Genomic DNA, 9,882 nt, shown 5'->3' with positions numbered 1-9,882 from the left:
TGAACTATTTGCCTTGCCCTTATCTTGTTAATTTTTTTTTTTCAGAACTGGGGATTGAACTCAGGCCCTTGCGCTTGCCAGAGAAGCACTTATTCCACTGAGCCATCTCCCTGGCCCCTCTTTTTTAATTTCTCTTCTTTTTAAATGTGTTTACTACAGTGTCTACATTGTCTCACTACACAAATCAGACTCCTGGTGATTTTCATCCCCCAAGCACTGGAATTACAGGTGTGTGCCACCATACTCAGTCTCATTCACCTCTCAGTGTTCCCCGGGGGCAGCGCTGGCAGAGCAGGCCCTGGATTGAAACCCTGGCCCCTGTGTCTGCCTTACCAAGTGCTTTAATCTGCTGAGCTATCTGGCTACCCTTCTTATAGGTTTTTAAACCAAAATTTTAGGTTTGTATATTCAAGTAATTTGAATATAACATGATGCAGTCCAACAACAGGAAAGGAACTTAGCTATGAGGTGAAGCAACATTCATGGCAGAATGAGCTCATCCTCACTCTGAATGGGAAAAAAGTGAAGCCAGGGTAAGCAAAGTGGAGCAAGCAGAAAGCAGAAAAAAATAGCTGACTTCAAGTGTCATCCCCATAGCTTTTCCCAGAGAAAAGTGATAAGCACTTCACTCATTTTATAGTTCAATTAATCTGATACTTTGTTAACAATAGACCCATTCATGGAAAAAAGAATAAAGAAGAGGAGATTCTTATTCAGAGAGCAGCTTGTCCAAGAAATTCATCATATGGATAGAGAAGAGGATGGAGGATATACTTTAAAGAGTCAAGATTAGAATGTTTTCATGAATAGCAAGTCCAAAGTAAGAGAGGACAAAGCAAATAAAAGTGCTTTTTTTTCCCCCACTGAGCAAATTATAATGTGTGAGCTGTAAGATGAGATACAATATAATGTAACCAATAGTCCATTTGCATTCTTCAAGTGATGGACACAAGGAAGGAGAAATAAATATTGTTAATTCTAGTAAAAGGGATTATTTAATACTATGAGGCCGGATAAAATCATCAGGGAAAACTATTTAGAAAAACAATTTCCTCTACAGAACCACGGCACAGCCCCTGGACTTAGATATGACGAAGATACAGAAATGGAGACTGAAGATCGATGAGGGAGGAGAGTCAATGGAAACTGGAAGGCTGGGAAAGGTATTTCTAGGAAGAGAGATGAGCAAGATCTGAGTCACTTTGCCCAAAGGACTTCCAAATGTGCAGCAAAGTGAATTGTGGGTGTATCGATTGACATGAGAAATGTCAAAAGATGGAGCAAAGAATATATAAAGAAAAATGAGAAAGGGAATTGTAGGGCAACAAAGAAAATGCAATTGAGAATTTAAAAAAAAAAACATACATGGGAGGAATTTTATTTCTAGGAGTGAAAATAAAAGAGCATCTTTTTCCTTTTCTAAAAGGGAGTTGTAAGCTTATTCCTGGATATTCTAGGAATTTAGAAATGAGCCAATGGAGAAAAAAGTTGACAGAATGAGTGTTCTTTATCATAGCAGAAAGATCAAAAGAACATACAATGCCTATGTTTTTAGAAGGTTCAGTGTGGTGAGAATGTCTAGAAGCTGTCTTCTAAATGTTCTGAAAATCCTCAGTTATATGTAAAACTATGTAATTTTACATGTAACTGGGCTAGAAAGACAATGGGGGAAAATCACATTGTTTTATAGAATACAGAGAACTTAAGCTGAGACAATCATACGTGTTATCTTTCTTATTGCTTAGTAAAATAAACAATGCTCAACATTCAAAAAAGAAGAGAGATTGATTTGTGATTCCAGAGTGCTTTGTTCCTGGTCAGCTACTCCAGCACAGAAACATCAGTGCACAGAAATTCGAAGAAGAATGTTGCACACTTTCGTGGTGGCCAGAAGAACAGCTGAGCAAGTGTGCTACAGGAAAAAAACACTCCAATAATTCCACGTCATCCCAATTTCAATCTCCCATGATCCACCGAGACATGCCAAGGAATAGCCTTTACTAACCAGTGAGGAATCACCCTGCAATGAAGTTAGTCATCTTGGAGAATGGTAGCAGTGATGTTAGAGGTTATGTGACAGTCAGAGAGGTAACCAATTGTACGTTACTACAAGATGTGTTTTCCTCCATATTTGTAGCTGCAGTCAGGAAGAAATAAATGAAGTAAGTAGTTGGATTTGAACATGCTTTATACATAATCTTTTTTTTTTTTTTTTGTATTTTAGTGAAGGGTCTACAGGGTGTTCAGTGTCTCACTACTAGATCAGACTTGTAGTGATCCACCTGTTTAGCCACCCAAAAGCTGGGATTACAGGCACAGGCCACCACACCCAGTCTCAATTGCAGTCTCGGTGTACCCTGGGGGCAAGACGCAATCTTTTTTAAGCAAAGTGTCAAAAGAAAGTGTGAAAGGAAAGGGCAAGAGTTTAGGGTTCATTTAGAAAGTAATTATAAAACTTACCATAAGAGAAATGAGAGGATGTGAAAACTTGTTGAATGATAGAGGAAAATGTTTCTAGATCCTGGTAGATTTTAATGATTTATAAAGACACTGTAAGAGAGGAACACATGGCTTAGTAAGCATCATTAGATTGAGAATACACTGTTTGAAACACCTGGTTGTAGGAAACTCCATTTTGGGGAGTTTGAATCAATTACATTGGAGAAAGTGGCCAAGGCAACATAGAAATAAGCATTGAAGGAAAAAGCTTTAATAGATTGAGCCATCAGGGTATGTGTACCTTATTTCTGTAGAACAAAGCTAAGCAGTACTTACATTGCTCTAATGCTGGAGAGAAAGAGTGAATCTGGGACCAGACTATGAAAACTGAAAAATGTAATCATCCAGCACATTGCTTCAGCATGACCATGTACTGAGCAACACATATTGATGGCGTGCAAAATAAGGCATTTTTAAAGAAGGTGAGTTCAAAGTCCAGTGAGATAGCTCAGCAGACTAAGCTCCTGCTTAGGCAAGCGGAGGAACCCAGGTTCGATCCTCACCACCATATTCCCTGCGGGCCCCACCCCCAGGCAGGCTGAGAGGGCACAGAGACTGGATGTGGTGGTGATGCATCCCTGTAAGCCCAGCACTGGGGAGGCTGAAACAGGAAGATCACTAACAGTCTGAGCTGCTGAGGGAGATCCTGTACCGAATATTAAAGAAGAAGGAGGAGAAGGAGTAAGAGAAGGAGAAGAGGAAGAAGAGATGAGTTCATTGCAATGAGAAATATATGGATACATATCTTTTAAATATGGATGTGTGAGACTATACATACAATTATGGTGTTTATTAGCAAATAAAAATTCTCTCAATCTCTCTCTCTCTCTCTCTCTCTCTCTCTCTCTCTCTCTCTTTCCTTCCTTCCTCCTTCCCTCTCCCTCTCTCTCATCTTCACGCTTAGGCCTTGTTCTACCTGGTGTGCAACTGGCTGGGCCGAATCTGCGCTTGATGGCTCAGCCTTGGTCCCCGCTATGTTCGCGCTGCCAGTGCTGTTTTTCTGCTGCCCTTCTACCTCCCACACAGATGTTAAAGACACATTTGATAGGTCCCGATATGTGTGTCTTTTGTGTGGACTCATGGTGTGAAACTCCATTACTCTTAATAGTTTTACTTCCCAGGGTAGTGCTACTTTTTCTCCTTCAAATACATTGACCCTTTAATCTTTTAAGTGGTGAGAGCAAAAGATAATACACGAGCTATAAATATATTCAGACAAGGCATGCTGCTTATTTTCAGACTGAACATGCTGTTCTATTCCTACTACCTCTATTAGAAGAAAAAAATATAATGTAGGTCACTCTTCATTCACAACTAAATTGGAAGGATTAGAAACGTTTCAAAGTAAAACCTAGGGGGTTATTTTTAAAATCAAACCTAAAATCTCCAAATGGATTTGTGACCATTTTAAACATCTGAGCCTATTTTTTTTTAAAAAATAAAGTAAATGGTAAAATTTATCTCTGTTTAAATCCACTGAGGAATGGTTTTAATTTGATTAAGATACACTATAATAGCTATTTTCCAGGTCACTAGGGTGAGAGAAGATGGAGCTTATGAACTTGCAATGAATGCTCTTAACTATTTTGTGTAGTGCAGTATTTGCTTTACAGCGAAGCTACATAACTAATATTTATTAAAATTTGAGGGAAATGCTCCATTGGTCCTGTCCTAGCTCCAGAGGACTCATTTGCATGTTCCTTGTCCAGGCTTCTCCAGGTTTGCTGCTTGTGTTTTAGACCTTGAATATGCCCAATGTCACATGTGCACAGGGAGGAATTGAGGGTCACAGTTCAGAACTACATGTGCTGTTAGGAGCTGGGATCAGGGGGAAGAGGTGGGTTACTGAGCCTGCAACCTGGGAAAACCAAGCTCCCTTCCTGGCTCCTTTTGTGCTTCCTACCTGCCACCCTGGAAGGCCTTTCTTCCTTCAGCCCTTCCCACCATGCCCTGTTTGTCTTGGTATTAACTGATCCTTGACTGAAAGCTTGTGCCAAAACACACTCTTCCTCTTGAGTTGTTGGGATTATTTGTGCCAGTAATGAGAACATAGCTAAGGCACTAGCCCATTTCCCAGGAACTTAAAGGATAAAACCATGTCCTTTCCGCTGGGTTGTTCCACACTTGCACTTCCCTGCCACTTCTAAGGCATGAGCCACCAAAAAACCAACAGTATACCCATCCACACCCACCCACAGCCAGGCCACCCGCTCTGCAGGCTCTTCTCAGCTAAAGACAACCCAACCAGGACTCCAAGTATCCTGTCCCTGTGTGATGCAGGACTTCTCTGATAGATGACATTACCTAAAAAGTCCAACACTGTAACACCTAAATAATTCTTTGAAACACATTAAGGTCAACCTTTTTTCCCTCATTCTCAGCTTTCAGACCTGCATCCAGGTCTTATGGTTGTCCTGCATCCTGTTTCTTCCACAGTCTTCTTCCTCAGTATATCTGCTGTATATCAAATGAGATCTTGATATTTGCATCACAGGCAACATGTACTCACTCATCTATGAAAGTCTTGAGATAGTCGCGAAATGGTCCAAAATACATAAAAGAAGAGAAGAATTTAGACCAACCCTACCCACCCATTCAGAGAAGACACCACTATCCTAATGGGACTGATGATACAAAGAATCCTAATGTAGCCTCCTCAGTGATAAATGTTTCACTATTGACAATCAAGTGAAATTTACTCAAGAAAAGGAATAATGCTACAGCTTTGAAAAAATCCTGGATTTGAAATATATAGAGGAAGTGAAGATACCTACCGAGATGGGGGAGATTAGCTGCCAAGTTATGTTGAATCATGAATGAGACAAAATGAGAAGACGGGTGACTCCAAAGCTATTAAGAGCTAAGTCTGAGAGCCTGAAGAATATAACACTCTCCGTTTCTTACAGTGGGAGAATGGATGTGGCTGCATTTTTAGCTAAGTGATTAAAGCCTTTATCAGTAGAGGTAGAAAACTCCAGAAATGTTAGAACCCACAGCCAGGCCGGTCAATAATATAAGGTCAAGGTTCCAGGTGGAAAAGCCTTATATTCTCAGGTGGAGATATCTTTAAGTTTTCTTGCATATGTTCATTCTGTAGACACCTACAGTGCAAGAGCTTCAAGAGTTGACTGATCTTTCCTCATTACAAACATAGCAAATCTACTCTTCAGGAAGGTGCTTCCAAGACCCCCACTCACAGGGCAGAGGCAGCCCACAGCAAAGCAGCCCTCACAGCTTGTTTGGTCTGCCACACTAGCACTTAGGGTTAGAGGTCAACGCAAAGGCCCCCCGTTGGTGTTCTGATCCTGGGGAATTTAGAAATAGGAAACACATTGATAGAGATGCAAAAATTAGGGTGCAGAGACTGGCAAAATCTGGGGGATTATTGGTAAAGCTGGAGTTCAAGAGTGGTTAATCAAGAGGCAACAGAAGAATGAGGTATTAAAATTCTACTACAAGAGTAAATCTAATAAAATACCACCCTAGAATACAGATATAACTAACTCTTGAAATACCACTTAGAAATCTGAATAAAAAAATTAGTCAATGTTCAGTGTAACAGAGTTGCTAGAGTTTACCCTACAAGATTTTAGAACATATAAAAAGCCTTCAGTTATTGATCTAGAATGAAGTGGTACATTACTTAAAAACAGAAACCCCAGTATCAGAGAATTCCTTAGTGCATAATCCACTGATAAATCATTGGGACTATTCTGAGAGCAGCATTTGCTTCATAAAAAAGAGGTTCTTCTTTGTCAGACAGGAAAGATAGAGAAACAATAACAGAATCAAATATTTGGAGGCATTACTATACATGAAAATTATAAACTCTAAATAAATTAAAAAAACAATAGTCCTAAGAATGCTCTATGCAGTCAACAAGCATAGTGTTTGGCAAATAATCCAAAAGGTTAAAAAAAAAAAAAAGCTGAGCAAGAGGCAGAAGATGGTTGTTCTCATAGACTTATATCGTCTGGCTTCCTGCCCAGGCTGAGCCAATTTTTTCATTCTGGACAAGAACAAATTCCTTTGCTTTCAGAATTATCTCTAATGTGGGATCCTGTAGAGTTTCATCAACTCTACACTGTCATCATCATCTCCAGTTCCTTTCCAAAAGGCCGAAAGCCTTGGACTCCGGGCATTTTATGCTGCGCGCAGCTTCCAAGTTAGCTTACTAGCCTTGCACTCGAGGCGGCACCTCTTCTCAAAAGATGGGATTGTTTCATGATGAGTCAGGTAAAATAATAATAATGAGAATAATAAGAAGAAAAATTTTTTTGAGGGAACCAGGGATTGAACTCAGACCCTTGCTCTTGCCGGACCAGCGCTTACTCTACTGAGCCATCTCCCCAGCCCCAATAATAATAAAGTGGAGTCCTCCCTAGCATGGAGACTGGGGAGGGACTTTGAGATGAGACCCATAAGGCAAAGATATGTTCACCTGTCTCTGAATACAGTATTCGTGGCAGTCAGGAAAGGCATTTACTTCCTGCCCTTGCCATTTTATTATCTTTTTAAATAATCTTTTTCATTTTTTATTTATTTTTATGAACAGGGTCTCACTACATGGCTTGCATGCATAGTGATCCTCCTGTCTCTGCCTCCCCAGCACTGGGATTACAGGTATCTGCAACCACACCTGGTTTCAGTGGTGGTGCAGCATGCAGTACCAAGGATCAAACCTCATGCCTTGCACTTGCCAGGCAGGCACTTAGACCACTGAGCTTTCACTCCAACCCTAGCCCTTGCCATTTTAGACATGTGCTCTTACAGTGGAAACTGAATATAAACTTCTATATTTTTTTCAATTAGCCCATGAGTAACAAATTCGCAATAACACTACATTCCATGTAAATGGAAGCACTAGGGGTACTTCTGATGGTGTTTCCTTTCTCTCTCTAAATTTCCCGGTTACCTTTCTTCATTGCTGGTACAAAATACCCTACACCCAAAATTAAGAAAGAAAAGGCTTTTTTAGCTCACATTTAGGGGGCCCAGCCCTAGCTCAGTTCTTTAAGTGGCTGCTTCCACAATGCTGGCAGCCTCAGTTTGCTGTAGTTCGATCCCCACAACACTCCAGCCATGCAAAAGTGCCCTGAAGGCATTCAAGGAGCAAAACACACACACACACACACACACACACACACACACACACACAAATTCCTTTAGCTCACATTTAGTGGCGGTGTCGGTCCATACTCAGCTGGCTCCAAGGCAAAGTGGCACATGGCAGAGGGCAGCCACTCATGGTGGAAGCAAAAAGCAAAGAGTGCCAAGGGGAGTGGCAGCAGCTCAGGCAGCTAGCTAGCCTCTCTCCCCTCCTTACATTGCAATGCAGAGATCTGCCCCAGGGCACTCATACCCATAATTCTCGAATTGGATCAAGAATCAATCACAAACTCGATAAGCCACCCCCCGACTGCATAAGGCTTTAGGGGACAACTAGACACAAATCATAACACTAAGTGTGGGCTTCACAGCCACTGAGTGGATTATAGAAAAAGCCTATGGATTGCTGCAGGCATAACAGACAGTTGTTCTGATAACAGTTGTTGCATTTAATGTGACATTTTTGCCGAAGCAGACTCATAAGTACCCAGATACATAGTGCACAGGCATTAATGTGATGAGCACATCATATTTCCCACCATAGAAGTAGATCAGAGACAGTGCATGTTCACATGAGATGGACAGAAATACTCATTTACAGTGTTTTTCTTAGAACTATGTAATATCACTGCCATCTGTCATAACATAATCCAAAGATATCTGGGCTTGCCGCACATCTCCCAGGACATCACAGTGTTCTGTTACATAAGCGGCATTGTGCTGCAGAAAAGAGGAACAAGAAGTTGCCCGTACACTGAACAGCCAGCCAATAGAATTGGGTTTCATGCAGTGGCGATAAAAGCTAATAATTTCAAATCAAATTGGTAGGACAATTTTAATAATTAGCACATTGCATACTGCCTTCCTAGTAGTTATTTGTTGCACAAGATGCAGACATGATATCCTATTTACAAACACTATTAGAACAAATCCCTCTATTCATTGAATTAAGAGAATGTAGCTATATATCTATCCTAGCCATTCTGAATACACAGACATAAAATGGTCATTCATCTATATCCCCTTTTCTTGTTTAGTTCCATCATTTAGATATTATAGATGTGTGAACTCAGCAAAATATTCTAAAAGAGTCCAGCAGTCCATAATAGTACTGGGTCTTTCACTCCACTGGCAATGTCAGAAGTTGTTGACTGGAGTGCCCTACAGCTCAACATAACAACATGGCTTTATTTCTTGTATTTTGTTTTTATACTTTTCTGCTGCATGGTTAAGAACAAGATAAAGCAAAACCTATGTAACAAGAATTGTAGCTTTTGGATCTGATAAGGTCAGTCAAATCCCCTCAGGACTTTTCCAGAGAACCTTACTTCAGATTGTAGATCCTTTGTCAGTGTCAGCCATGTGGATGAGTCACGGCCATTGCTTGAACAATTTGCTGTCTGTCAAAGCCTGAGAGAATGTTTTCCCTCCAGGTGATTCTCCTTAAGCACACTCTACATCATCAATCACTTTCCTCTTTGGCCCCATAATCTTCTTGGTCAGAAAATTTAGCACCCCACTGAGATACATGATGTTATACTACAAGTTCTCATATGTCCTGAGTCTTCATTGACCTTGGAAGGCTAGGGCCAAAATGTTGGCTTTCCTTGTAGCCCTCCTTTTTCTCTAATTTTTGGCCTGTAAACTTAGGCTGTTAACCCTCCAGAAGAGAAGCTTATTGTCTCATTGCTTCTTATTTCTCAATAAACTTATGGGGAAAAAATGGGTCAACCATGACAAATACTGGACAGAATGTGGGGAAAATAATACTTCCCCACTGTTGGCAGAAGTGTAGGCTAGTACAAGCACTATGCAAATCAGTGTGAGGATTTCTCAAAAAGCTGGAACTCGAGGTCCCATTTAATTCAGATAGTCCCCTCCTGGGTATTTTCCAAAAGAACTGAAAACATCATACCACAGCAATCTATGTGCACCAATGTCTATAGCAACATAATTTGTTATAGCTAAATCTTGAGATAACTCAGTGCCCATCAATTGAAGAATGGATAAAAAAGATATGGTATTTTTATACAATGTGATATTACTTAGCTATTAAAATATATGCAATGTTTTTATTGGCATTTGGCTGCAACTAGAGACTATACTCGTAAGTGAAATAAGTCACATCAATGCATGCAAACATAACATTGTCATGCTCATGTAAGAACCTGAAAGAATTAATAAAATCTGCAATGTACAATAAAAAAGTAAAAGCTAGTAATTCAGGAAGTTACCTCATCAGTGAAATTTCAGGCAATGCAATAGCCAAGTGCT

Source organism: Octodon degus, unplaced genomic scaffold (genome assembly GCF_000260255.1).
Source record: "Octodon degus isolate 3935 unplaced genomic scaffold, OctDeg1.0 scaffold00143, whole genome shotgun sequence".
NCBI classification, from domain to species: Eukaryota; Metazoa; Chordata; class Mammalia; order Rodentia; family Octodontidae; genus Octodon; species Octodon degus.
Note: the sequence above shows the minus strand (reverse complement) of the source record.